The following is a 13575-nucleotide window of genomic DNA, read 5'->3' on the forward strand; positions in this document are numbered from 1 at the left end:
CTCTACTAAAACTATAAAAATTAGCTGGGCGTGGGGGCAAGCGCCTATAGTCCCAGCTACTGGGGAGGCTAAGGCAGGATAACTGCTTGAACCTGGGAGGTGGAGATTGCAGTGAGCCGAGATGTCGCCACTGCACTCCAGCCTGGGGCACAGAGCGAGACTCTATCTCAAAAAAAAAAAAAAGAAAAAGAAAAACAATGTGACATCCTGAGATCCAATAAAAAATTACTATTTATACCAAGAAACAGGGCAAAAACCATGAGAAAAATCAGGTGACAGACATAGACCCAGAAATGACAGAGATTATGGAATTAGCAGGTAAGAATGATGAAACAGCTATTATAACTATATTTAAAGAAAAACATGAATATAATGAGGAAAGAAGATAGAAAAAAGAACCAAATGGAACTTCTAGTGGTGAAAAATACAGTATCTGAACTTGTAACCACATCGTATCAATCTGGCTCAACTTTTTTTTTTGAGACAGAGTCTGGCTCTGTCCCCCAGGCTGGAGTGCAGTGGCACGATCTTGGCTCACTGCAAGCTCTGCCTCCTGGGTTCAATCGATTTTCCTGCCTCCGCCTCCCAAGTAGCTGGGATTATAGGTACATGCCACCATGCCCAGCTAATTTTCGTATTTTTAGTAGAGATAGGGTTTCACCACGTTGGCCAGGCTGGTCTTCAACTCCTGACCTCAAATGATCTGCCTGCCTCGCCCTCCCAAAGTGCTGGGATTACAGGTGTAAGCCACCATGCCCGGCCAATCTGGCTCAACTTTTATATAACAAAGTTGTGAGTTTTCAGTTGCTATGGATTCCCCAGGTTGAAGGTTATGTAACCTGAGCATGCCCAGATGAAGCAAGCGTGCAACAATAGGGGGAATCTAAGTGCTCAGATCAAGGAGCAGAGACGGAACTAAGTGGACACCACATAGTTTGATCCAGGATCCAATCAGATCAAACTCTGGCATCACCCCATGCCAGGATCCAGTCAGATCATGCCTTCTGGCATCACCTCATTGCAAGATCCAATCAGATAATACCTCATTACCCTATGCTTATAAAACATGACCCAGACCCCAGCTCGGGGAGACATAGTTGAGCATTTCCTCCTGTTTCCTTGCCAGCTGACTCACAGTAAAACTTTTCTCAGCCGGGCACAGTGGCTCATGCCTGTAATCCCAGCACTTTGGGAGGCCGAGGTTCGCAGATCACCTGAGGTCAGGACTTCAAGACCACCCTGAGCAACATGGCGAAATCCCATCTCTACTAAAAACACAAAAATTAGCTGGGCATGGTGGCACGTGCCTGTAATCCCAGCTGCTAGGGGGGCTGAGGCAGGAGGATCACTTGAACCTAGGAGGCGGAGGTTGCAGTGAGCTGAGATCGTGCCATAGCATTCCAGCCTATGCAACAGAGCGAGACTCCGTCTCAAAAACAAAAACAAAACTTTTCTCAAAAACTAGTGCCACAGTATTGGCCTCTATGCACGTCGGGCAGTGAGCCCATGACTGCTCAGTAACAAAATCAAAAATTCAACATGGCAGCTGGCTTACCCCAGAGCAAGCAATCAGAGGGAAAACAGAGGGTTACCTAATGCATTAGTTTTCTATTGCAGTAAAAAATCACCACAAGCTTAGTGGCTTTGAAACCACCTTTGCAAAAATTACAAGTGAGATAAATCTGACATAGAAAAAGTATGATAGTGAAAAAAAGTCTGACCTAACTGACTCCATTTTGCTTCTAACCTCAAAGCCACCCTTGTTCATTTCCGGGCATAGGCCAAACTAACTATGGGAGGAATTTATAGTTTGAAAGAGGGGTGTCCAATCTTTTGGCTTCCCTGGGTCACACTGGAAGAGGAAGAATTGTCTTGGACCACACATAAAATACACTAACACTAATGATAGTTCATAAGCTTTAAAAAATCGCAAAAAAAAACCCTCAATGTTTTAAGAAAGCTTATGAATTTGTGTTGGACCACATTCAAAGCTGTCCTGGACTGTACGCAGCCCATGGGTCAAAGGTTGGACAAGCTTGGTTTAAAACAAAGATGAAAATAGCCCCTTCCCAAAACAATCTCCTTGTTCAGCGACTAAAACTGACTTTGAAAAACTAACAAACTAGCTACAAAGTTAAAATTATGGTTCAGAAGTCATGTAGCCAGAGGGCACAAGATCTGTAATCTCCCCAATTGCTCCTATAGATAACATCACTATTGTAAAATCTAAGATTGATGTTTGGGGTATTTTCCAGACCCTGCATTCTGATGGGCTATCTGGTCTTGTAACCCCCAGTAACACATAGGAAGAAACTGGCTCATCTGGTCTTGTAACCCCCACCCAGAAACTGACTCAGTGCAGGAAGACAGCTTTGACTCCCTGTGATTTCATCCCTGACCCAACCAATCAGCATTCCCCATTCCCTAGTCTCCTGCCCTCCAAACTATCCTTTGAAAACCCTAGCCTTGGCAGGGCGCTGTGGCTTATGCCTGTAATTCCAGCACTTTGGAAGGCCGAGGAGGGCGGATCACGAGGTCAGGAGATTGAGACCATCTTGGCTAACACAGTGAAACCCCGTCTCTACTAAAAATACAAAAAATTAGCTGGGTGTGGTGGCAGGCGCCTGTAGTCCCAGCTACTCGGGAGGCTGAGGCAGGAGAATGGCGTGAACCTGGGAGGCGGAGCTTGCAGTGAGCAGAGATCGTGCCACTGCACTCCAGCCTGGGCGACAGAGTGAGACACCATCTCAAAAAATAAATAAATAAATAAAGAACTAGAGAAGCAAGAGCAAACAAAAACAAATGCAGTCTCTATACTATATAATACTATATAAATCACAAGAGTCAAAAGCACACAACATAGGTTAGAAATAGAAACTGTCGGCCAGGTGTGGTGGCTCAGCACTTTGGGAGGCTGAGGCGGGGGGATCACGAGGTCAAGAGATTGAGACCATCCTAGCCAACATGGTGAAACCCTGTTTCTACTAAAAATACAAAAATTAGCCAGGCATGGTGGCACGTGCCTGTAGTCCCAGCTACTTAGGAGACCAGCCTGGACAACATAATGAGACCTTCACCTCTACCAAAAAAAAGTTTTTAAAGTTAGCCAGCCAGGCCAGGCACGGTGGCTCACACCTGTAATCCCAGCACTTTGGGAGGCCAAGGCAGGCGGATCACCTGAGGTTGGGAGTTCAAGACCAGCCTCACCAACGTGGAGAAACCCTGTCTCTGCTAAAAATACAAAATTAGCAGAGCATGGTGCATGTCTGTAATCCCAGCTATTTGGGGGCTGAGGCAGGAGAATCGCTTGAACCCAGGAGGCGGAGGTTGCGGTGAGCCGAGATTGCCCCATTGCACTCCAGCCTGGGCAATAAAAGCGAAACTGTCTCAAAAATAAATAAATAAATAAATAATTAGCCAGCCATGATGGTGCATGCCTGTAGTCCCAGCTACTCAGGAGGCTGAGGTGGGAGGATCACTTGAGCCCAGGAGTCAAGCCTTCAGTTTGAGCCGTGATTGTACCATTGCACTCTAGCCTCGGTGACAAAGTGAGAGTCTGTCACTATTTTTTAAATTTAATTTTAATTTGTATTTATTTATTTGTTTTAGAGAGAGAGGTCTCACTATGTTCCCCTGGCTGGTCTCAAACTAATGGACTCAAGTGATCCTCCCACCTCAGCCTCCAGAGTAGCTGAGATTACAGGCATGAACCACCATGTACAGCTCCTATTCTACTTTCTGTGTCTATGAATTTGCCTATTTTAGATATTTCATATAAGTGGAATTATATATTTGTTCATTTGTGTCTCGCTTATTTCACTTAGTAGAGTTTTTAAGATTCATTTATGTTGTAGCATATATGAAGATTTCATTCTTTCTGTGGCTGAATAATATTCTATTGCATGCATATACCACATTTTTTTATCCATTCATCTATTGATGGACACTTGGGTTGTTTCCACTTTTTGGCTATTGTGAACAATGCTGCTGTGAACATTGGTGTACAAGTATCTGTTTGAGTCCCTGCATTCAATATAATTTAATATTTAATAATGCTTCTGTTTAGCAAACAGCTGGCAAAATTGCAAAAACTTAATAATCAGCTCTGATGAGCCTGTTAGAGCCAGCTCTAGCACAATATCAGAGAATCTGTAATTTACCTGACTGGACCCAATAAGCCCAACTTGGAATTCAAGCTCACCACACCAGTATTTTCCAAATTTGCCTGATGATGATAATTGCCTAGGACATTTATGAAAATACTGATCCACAAGCCAGGTGTGGTGGCTCATGCCTATAATCCCAGCACTTTGGGAGGCCAAGACGGAGCAGATTGCTTGAGCCCAGGAGTTTGAGAGCAGCCTGGGCAACATGGTGAAATCCCATCTCTACAAAAAATACAAAAATTGGCCAGGTGTGTGATGCAAACCTGTAGTCCCAGCTACTAGTGGGGAATGGGGGCAGTGGGGGGGGGGCGGGGAGCAGGTGGCTGAGGCAGGAAGATCACCTGAGTCTGAGAGGTCAAAGCTTCAGTGAGCTATGATTGCACCACTGCACTCCAGCTTGGGTGACAGAGTGATACCCTGTTTCAAAAAAAAAAAATACTGATTTCCAGACCCTCTTGGGACATTCTGATTCTGAAGATCTAAGGCAAGGTGATTTTTCTGTCTGAAAAACTCTAATATTAGTCCCCAGTCTCACCAAATCTGGGCCTGAAGGGAGGGAAGCAGTGGGGTACAAATACGGTGCCCTGGAAGAAAGGTGGTGAGAGTGAGTCCTTTGGGGAGAAATTGCTGCAAAATTTGAGATGCATTTTTTTGCTCTCCTAAATCATTCCCAGCTCCAACATTCATTGACATTCATTCAGTTCTCTCCTTCTTATCTCCCTGAATTCTGTCTTAGCAAAGAAAACCTTCCAGAAAGCCAAGAGGAAATCATTAGCCCCAGCAATTTTGACAAGATCACAGACGCTTGCATATCATTAGACTATTTAGAAACACGCTCTAAAGTTCCGAGGTTGTCATTCTGCAGTGTTATTTTGATACCCTGACAAGATATTTTTAGAGCACATGAAGCCCAAATTAAAACATTGCTACAGGAAAAAAAAAAGTGAAATCTAACCAGGGGTCTATTAAATGGAAAACTACAGTAAATATCAGATAAGAGTGAAGAAAATAGTACAAAACATTTTTGAAAACTATTTTGGGAGAAGCAGGAGTTGGAGAGATCCTCATGACTTATGTGCAGAGATGTGTCTGTATCCTGCCAGTGGGGGAGGGAAAGACCTTATCCCTGTGTTATAGAACTGGGGTCCACTCACCTGGCCCAGCAAAAAGAATGCTGATGTCAGGACAGCAGTGAAAGAAAGTGAGGACTTTGTTGCAGAGTGCCAAACAAGGAGAGTTGGCAGCTCATACTTAAGAACTGACCTCCTAGATGGCTTATAGGTAAGGGTTTTTAAAGACAGGGAGACAGATGTTATAGGCAAAGTCATAGACCAATACAGGGAGGCTATATGTTATTCTGACTTAAAAAGGAAGGGAGGACAGGTGGATTCAAAAAATTTTGATTTCTGGATTGGTTAAGAGGCAAAGCTTTTGTCTAAAACTTTGGGATCAGCAGAAAAGAATGTTACTGGCTGGGCGCAGTGGCTCATGCCTGTAATCCCAGGACTTTAGGAGGCCAAGGTGAGTGGATCACGAGGTCAAGAGATTGAGACCATCCTGGCCAACAATAGTGAAACCCTGTCTCTACTAAAAATACAAAAATTAGCTGGGCATGGCGGTGCGTGCCTCTAATCCCAGCTATTCGGGAGGCTAAGGCAGGAGAATCACTTGAATCCAGGAGGCGGAGGTTGCAGTGAGCTGAGATCGCACCACTGCACTCCAGCCTGGTGACAGCTAGACTCTGTCTCAAAAAAAAAAGAAAAAAAAAAAAAAAGAATGTTACCTGTGGTTCATGAGTGTGACCTTCTCCAGGCTCCTCAGGAAGAAATTTTTAAAAAAGAATGGTTGGTTTGGGAACAGTCTTCTGTTCCCCCTTATCTGAGGTCTATGTGCCAGCAGAGTAGGATGGGGGTCCGGGTTTCTGAAAAACAACTCAGGGACATATATTAAGATGTTATCAGCTGGGCGTGGTGGCTCACGCCTATAATCCCAGTGCTTTGGGAGGCCAAGGTAGGCAGATCACTTGAGGTCAGGAGTTCGAGACTAGCCTGGCCAACATGGCAAAACCTCATCTCTACTAAAAATACAAAAATTAGCTAGGCATGGTGGCATGCGCCTGTAATCCCAGCTACTCGGAAGGCTGTGGCAGGAGAATCGCTTGAACTTGGGAGGCAGAGGTTGCAGTGAGCTGAGATCATGCCGCTGCACTCCAGCTTGGGTGACAGAGCAAGACAAGATGTTATCTTTAGTTTCTATAGGGAATAAAATATCTCCTGACTCTAACTTCTTTGGTTATTGTTTTATTGATTTATTGATTTATTTGTTTATTTTTTTGAGACAGAGTCTCGCTCTGTTGCCCAGGCTGGAGTTCAGTAGCGTAATCTCAGCTCACTGCAACCTCCGCCTCCCAGGTTCAAGCTATTCTCATGTCTCAGCCTCCCGAGTAGCAGAGATTACAGGCGCTCACCACCAGACCTGGCCAATTTTTGTATTTTTAGTAGAGACGGGGTTTTGCCATGTTGGTCAGGTTGGCCTCGAACTCCTGACTTCAGGTGATCCACCCGCCTCGGCCTCCCAAAGTGCTGGGATTACAGGCATGAGTCACCGCGCCCAGCCAGTTATTGTTTTAAACTACTATTGCCTTCTTGTTCATCAAGTTGCTCATTTACTTCTCCAGGCTAGCTAGGTGCCTGGAATTTCCCTAGAAGGAACACGAGGTTTTTATTTTTCTTTTCTTTTCTCTCTTTTTTTTTTTTTTTTTAAGATGGAGTCTTGCTCTGTTGCCCAGGCTGGAGTGCAGTGGTGCAATCTCAGCTCACTGCAACCTACAGTCTCCCGGGTTCTAGCAATAATTCTGCCTCAGCCTCCTGAGTAGCTGGGATTACAGGAAGAAATTTAAAACAAAGAATGGGTGGCTGGAGTTCAGTCCTCTGTTTATAGTCCTCTATAAACAAAATAAATTTTTCGTTATTTTCATGCTTGGGGAGGGTGGTAACCAGCAGGTCCCTAAGAAGGGTCCTTGCTTAGTCTCACTTGCAGCCTGTCTTGGAAGGTCCTGATGCCTTGTATTAGCACAAGAGGAGATTCCTGTCCACTGGGGAGGGCTGGATGTAGGCTGCTGGCAGGGAAGACACAGGACTTCACTGTACATGGTCAAATATCTTACTGGCCTTCTGTTTACTCCCTGGTTCCTTGGCTTGGGCCTGGAATGTGGTTAGTTGGGCTTTAAACCTACCCTTGCCTTCTTCCTCTGCCTTTTTGCTCTCAAGACCAGCCCTGTGTCTCGTGCTTGTCACAGTGTCTCCATTTGAAGGCTTCCATGGGTTAAAGACCCATCTAACTTCCAGAATCACTGCTGAGAAGGTCCACAAGCTTAGGTTAGACTTGTTAGATCCTTAGTTCCTAATATCTTTGGGGCTAGACCTCTTTGATGAGTCTTTGCATACAATTCACTGGATAGCACTTCAAAGGTTTGTTGACTCCCTTAAGCCCATTGGTGGATTAAGACAGTGTCTTAGGTAATGATTCGGATCCAGGTGGCCTTGGAGTAGGGACACCTTGGCTTAGCTGGGAGGTGCTGGCATGCTCTTTAGACCCAGCACTCCAGCTATGACAGGGATTTCAATGGCCTTCCTTTTCTTGGAGTCTTTATACAATTGTAATTGGATAATTTGGAGCAAGAACAAAAAGCCTCTTTTGGCAATTTTAAGATACGCTTGGTGGTGTTTTTTTTGTTTATTTATTTGTTTTTTTGAGATTGAGTCTCCCTCTGTTGCCCAGGCTGGAGTGCAGTGGCATGATCTCGGCTCACTGCAACCTCTGCCTCCCAGGTTCAAGCAATTCTCCTGCCTCAGCCTCCTGAGTAGCTACGACTACAGGCACATGCCATCACGCCCAGCTAATTTTTGTATTTTTAGTAGAGACAGGGTTTCAGCATGTTGGCCAGGATGGTCTCGATCTCTTGACCTCATGATCTGCCCGCATCAGCCTCCCAAAGTGCTGGGATTACAGGCGTGACCCACCGCGCCTGGCTTACTCTTGGATTCCTTATAAAGAAAAGAGGATAGAGGAGAGTTCTTTAGGGTAATACAAGGATTCTACATCACTGTTCAACCCAGAAAGAGAGATGGGCAGATTTCATATCTATGAGGGGAAGTGTAAGCTGTAGATGCTAAGAGTTATTTTCTATGTATGTTTAATTCAGGACATACAACAAGAATTTTGTGAGTTCCATCACATATACTGGGGAATGGAGGTAAAACATGATGATTATGAAACAGGTGTACGCCATCAAAGAGCATGCCAACCTGTATAAAGAGGGGGGTGGACAAATTAACAACCCACAACCCCCCCAGCTGCCAGATGCCTAAAGTATATGGCACATATTTGGATTAAAAAAAAATGTGGTGGAGGGATGACTTTGTTGAATGACTTGATTTGCCCTATAGAGTCATTTTATGCTGACCAATGGAATTTTGAAGAATGCTCCCAAAGGCAATGGATTTTTGTTTTGTCTTAGTTAATGTTGAGCCATTATTCCTGGCTGCTGTTAGGTTCAATTGTCTCTTCAGGCTACTCCCCATGGTTGATAATAAAACCATTATGAGAATAGGGCAGTCATCCAAAGCCTAGGGCTTGCTGAAAGCTCTGGCAGGGAAAATGGTAGCTTGGGATTAGGGAACATGAAGGCACAGCTAAGCTTTGAGGTACTAACAGTTATTTCCTCCTTCTGAATTGAATCGGGGATATACATACACACATGCACACATACACATATATTCATGTATTTATATATGTATGTATATATCCAGTTCCTTTTTTTTTTTTTTTTTTTGAGACAGAGTCTCAATCTGTCACGCAGGTTGGAGTACAGTGGTGTGATCTCGGCTCACTGCAACCTCCTCCTCCTGGGTTCAAGCCATTCTCCTGCCTCAGCCTCCTAAGTAGCTGGGATTACAGGTATGCACCACCACACCCAGCTAATTTTTATATTTTTAGTAGAGACTAGTTTCAACCATGTTGGCCAAGCTGATCTTGAACTCCTGACCTCAGGCGATCCACCCACCTCGGCCTCCCAAAGTGCTGGGATTACAGGTGTGAACCACTGTGCCCGGCAAATTTCTTTCTTTCTTTTTTTTTTAACTGTATTTTCTTCCAGTCTTGATCCATATTTGTGTCCACTTATGAAGTGTAGCATACATACCCTTTTATGTTGTTTTTTTGGTGGAGAGTCTCTCTATGTTGCCCATGCTGGTCTCAAACTCCTAAGCTCAAAAGATCCTCTTGCCTTGGCCTCCCAAAGTGCTGAGAATACAAGCGTAAGCCACCATGCCCAGCTGATTTTTAATTTTTTTTTTTTGTGACAGAGTCTCGCTCTTGTCGCCTAGGCTGGAGTGCAGTGCCACGATCTTGGCTCACTACAACATCTGCCTCCCAGGTTCAAGCGTTTCTCCTGCCTCAGCCTCCTGAGTAGCTGGGATTACAGGTGCCTGCCACCACACCCAGCTAATTTTTGTATTTTTAGTAAAGACAGGATTTCACCATGTTGGCCAGGCTGGTCTCGAACTCCTGGTCTCAGATGATCCGCCTGCCTCAGCCTCCCAAAGTGCTGGGATTACAGGCATGAGCCACTGTGCCCAGCCTGATTTTTAAAATTTTGATGTATTTATTTATTTTTATTTTGAGACGGAGTCTTGCTGTGTCGCCCAGGCTGGAGTGCAGTGGCACAATCTAAGCTCACTGCAACCTCCGCCTCCTGGGTTCAAGTGATTCTCCTGCCTCAGCCTCCCGAGTAGCTGGGGCTACAGGCGTCCACCACCATGTCCCGCTAATTTTTTTTTTTTTTTGAGATGGAGTTTGACTCTTGTTGCCCAGGCTGGAGTGCAATGGCACGATCTCGGCTCACCACAACCTCTGCCTCCCAGGTTCAAGCAATTCTCCTGCCTCAGCCTCCCTAGTAGCTGGGATTATAGGCATGTGCTACCACACCCGGCTAATTTTGTATTTTTAGTAGAGACAGGGTTTCTCCATGTCGGTCAGGCTGGTCTCAAACTCCCGACCTCAGGTGATCCGCCCGCCTCGGCCTCCCAAAGTGCTGGGATTACAGGCATGAGCCCCTTCGCCTGGCTAATTTTTGTATTTTTAGTAGAGACAGGGTTTCACCATGTTGGCCAGGCTAGTCTCAAACTCCTGACCTCAGGCGATCCGCCCGCTTTGGCCTCCCAAAGTGCTGGGATTACAGGTGTGAGCCCTCGCGCCTGGCCTTTGTTTTTGTTTTTTTTTTGCTATTAACTTTTCCTTTTTTGTATTCTACTGCATCTTCTCAGAATTGTGTTCTGTCACCAAAAGCAGTTTCAACAAAAGCAAAAACTGACTAATGGGATCTAATTAAACTAAAGAGCTTCTGCACAGCAAAATAAATTATCGATAGAGTAAACAGACAACCTACAAAATGGGAGAAAAATTTTGCAAACTATGCATCCTACAAAGGTCTAATATCCAGCATCTATAAGGAACTTAAATTTACAAGAATAAAAACAAACAACCCCATTAAAAAGCCATCAAAGGACATGAACAGACACTTTTCAAAAGAAAATATACATGCAACCAATAAGCATATGAAAAAAAGCTCAACATCACTGGTCATTAAAGAAATGCAAATCAAAACCACAGAGAGATACCACCTCACACCAGTCAGAATGATGATTATTAAAAAGTAAAAAAAAACAAATGCTGGCAAGGTTGCAGAGAAAAATAAACACTCTACACTGTTGGTAGGAGTGTAAATTAGTTCAACCATGGTGAAAAGTAGTGTGGTGAATCCTCAAAGAGCTAAAAACAGAACTACCATTCAACCCAGCAATCCTGTTACTGGATATATACCCAAAGGAATATAAATCGTTCTACCATAAAGACACATGCACTCGTATGTTTATTACAGCACTATTCACAATAGCAAAGACATGGAATCAACCTAAATGCCCATCAATGGTAGACTGGATAAAGAAAATGTGGTACATATCCATCATGGAATACTATACAGCCATAAAAAAGAATGAGATCATGTCCTTTGCAGGAACATTGATGGAGCCGAAACCATTATCCTTAGAAAACTAACATAGGAACAGAAAACCAAATACTGCATGTTCTCACGTATAAGTCGGAACTAAATGATGAGAACACATGAACACGTAGAGGGGAACAACACACACTGGGGCCTACCGGAGAGTGGAGGGTGGGAGAAGAGAGAGGATCAGGAAAAATAACTAATGGGTACTAGGCTTAATACCTGGGTAACAAAATAATCTGTGCAACAGGCCAGGCGCGGTGGCTTATGCCTGTAATCCCAGCACTTTGGGACGCTGAGGCGGATCACGAGGTCAGGAGATGGAGGCCATCCTGGCTAACACAGTGAAACCCCGTCTCTACTAGAAATACAAAAAAATTAGCCAGGCGTGGTGGCAGGAGCCTGTAGTCCCAGCTACTCGGGAGGCTGAGGCACGAGAATGGCGTGAACCCGGGAGGCAGAGCTTGCAGTGAGCAGAGATGGCGCCACTGCATTCCAGCCTGGGTGACAGAGCGAGACACCATCTCAAAAAAAAAAAAAAATCTGTGCAACAAACCCCCATGACACAGGTTTATCTATATAACAAACCTGCACATGTACCCTTCAACTCAAGGTTAAAAAAAATTATTATTATTATTATTTGAGTCGGAGTCTTGCTCTGTTGCTCCGGCTGGAATGCAGGGGCATGGTCTTGGCTCACTGCAACCTCCACCTCCCGGGTTCAAGCGATTCTCCTGCCTCAGCTTCCTGAGTAGCTGGGATTACAGGCATGCACCACCTCACCCGGCTAATTTTTGTATTTTTAGTATTTTTATTTTTATTTTATTTATTTTGTTTTATTTTATTTATTTTATTTTATTTATTTTGTTTTATTTTATTTATTTTATTTTATTTATTTTGTATTTTTAGTAGAGACTAAAAATAGTAGAGGGTTTTAGTAGAGGGTTTTGCCATGTTGGCCAGGCTGGTCTCAAACTCCTGATCTCAGGTGACCCACCCACCTCGGCCTCTCAAATTGCTGGGATTATAGGCGTGAGCCACCGCACCCGGCAGAATTATGTTGTTTTTAAGCTTAGCATTATATGTTTTTAATGATGTTATTTAGTCCTTATGAGTAGATTTTTAAAAAAGACTCTTTCCTGGCCGGGCGCGGTGGCTCATGCCTGTAATCCTAGCACTTTGGGAAGCTGAGGCAGGCAGATCACCTGAAGTCGGGAGTTCGAGACCAGCGTGACCAACATGGAGAAACCCCGTCTTTACTAAAAATACAAAATTAGCCGGACGCTGTGGCACAAGCCTGTAATCCCAGCTACTCGGGAGGCTGAGGCAGGAGAATCGCTTGAACCCGGGAGGCAGAAGTTGCAGTGAGCCGACATCATGCCATTGCTCCAGCCTGGGCAATAAGAGCAAAACTCTGTCTCAAAAAAAAAAAAAAACAAAAACCACACACACACAAAAACAAAAAACCTCTTTCCTGACTGTAAAAGTAAAGCATATTTGTTATTTTTAAAAATACAGATAATATGTGAAGAAAGTGAAAAATTACCTTTGATATTTTGAAGTGTATCCTTCAAGACTTTTTTCTATGCATATATAAATATATATGTACAAAAATGGAATCATACCTTTTAGTTCCTGTTTTCCATGTCAATACATGGATATATAGTGACATATTTAATGTTTTTATGAATATACCATGATTTATGTATTCTATTAGTGACATTGCAGTTGTTTCCAAATTGTCACTATTGTAACAGTCCTCATCATCTTCTCTCCTTAGGACTAATTCCTATAAGTAGAATTGGTGAGTCACAGAGCATGCACATTTAAACACTTTAAAATACATTGTTTACCAATCTCACTGCCAGTAGAAACGTACGTAAAGGTTCCTTTCCCCTTGCTCTTGCCAATGTAATTATCCTTCTTAATACTCGCAAAATAATCTAGAATTAATGATCAGAAAACAGACCTTCCATCTTGGAGGCGGATAAGTGGAAGGTTTATTCCTCCCCTTACAACAACAACAACAACAACAACAACAAGACGTTTGCTGAACATGCTGGCATAGAGGACAAGTTAAAAAGTTTCTGGACTCAAAGGGTGCTCCTCCAAAGCTCCGGGCCTCCGGGCTACCCCTACTCGAAGCCACTATGCCCCTCTCCTGTGCCCGAGGTGGCCGCTGGGTGGCAGGGGAGGCCCGGGCCGACGGCAGTCCCACCGCACTGTCGCTAAGGCAGGCGAAGAACAGGGCCACACTGAGTGGGGACAACTGGGCCCCGGGCCCAGAGGACACGAAGGAAGGTCTGGGAGAAGGAATTCCTAGTTTCAGGGAAGAAAAGTTGG

This window comes from Pongo abelii, chromosome 19 (assembly GCF_028885655.2).
Source record: "Pongo abelii isolate AG06213 chromosome 19, NHGRI_mPonAbe1-v2.0_pri, whole genome shotgun sequence".
Taxonomy (NCBI): domain Eukaryota; kingdom Metazoa; phylum Chordata; class Mammalia; order Primates; family Hominidae; genus Pongo; species Pongo abelii.